Raw genomic sequence first — 1204 nt, forward strand, 5'->3', positions numbered from 1 at the left:
TTAAATATTTATGCGCGCATGCTGTTTTATGAACTAAAAAAAAGTTTTTAAATTTAAAAAGTACGCTCTTTCCATGTTTTAAAAAAAAATACAATTTTATTAAATGTGTAAGTCTAATGATTATAATAGTTAATTCCTATACATTTTAAAGTTAATTAAAATATAATTTAGGCTAATTAAAGTACATACTATAGTGTTTATGTATGTAAATACATTTAAAGAAATGTATTTCTTCCATTAATATGTAGAAACTATTTCAATAAGATGACATGATCTAAACTTATTAATCGGTGTGGATATAATAACAATATATTATTACCTACTATATAGCCTAATCGATATATAGGCTACCTACAATACATCACTATCAAGCAAATGCTAGTGCAAATAAATTTACTTTAGGCTAAATTAGTTTGAAAGGGGAAAAAAAGTACATTTCTGACAATAATCAGTGATTATTATTATTGTTTGCACACGCAGGGGTCATTGTATTAATTATATTTTTTAAATTGTTTATAGTTTTAATGGTTGTACGTTAATAGTTTTAAAGCATATTATTGTAAATTTATGTTGTTTACATTAAGATGTTTCTGAAATGTATATCTTCCAAAATTTGTAGCTACAAATTATTTCAGTAAGATTATATGACTGGTATACGTTAACATATTAGCTAATTCATTATATAGGCTAGGTACTGTGGTAATATTTATAATATTAATGTTAGGCTATTTAATGAAACGAACTTCTTGCAGATAAAACTGATATCAGAGACCAATATTTAGATGTAAGGATCAGAAATCGTAAAATAATATAATGTAAAAATATAAAATAATAATAAGCTAAGTAAGCTTTTCCTGACCTGACCTCAGGTGCCGGGTAGTTGCGTTGCTAGGATACCGCCACCCAAGATTCGCGCGCGAAAATTCATTTATATGAGCTCGTGCGCGTCAAACGCAGGCTGCAAAACTTAGATTGATTAGATAGATAGATAGATAGATAGATAGATAGATAGATAGATAGATAGATAGATAGATAGATAGATAGATAGATAGATAGATAGATAGATAGATAGATAGATAGATAGATAGATAGATAGATAGATAGATAGATAGATAGATAGATAGATAGATAGATAGATAGATAGATATTCTGTAAGAATAAACACTTTGCACAGACACTTGAATGCAAATCAAGAACACACGCA

Source organism: Onychostoma macrolepis, chromosome 04, assembly GCF_012432095.1.
Source record: "Onychostoma macrolepis isolate SWU-2019 chromosome 04, ASM1243209v1, whole genome shotgun sequence".
NCBI classification, from domain to species: Eukaryota; Metazoa; Chordata; class Actinopteri; order Cypriniformes; family Cyprinidae; genus Onychostoma; species Onychostoma macrolepis.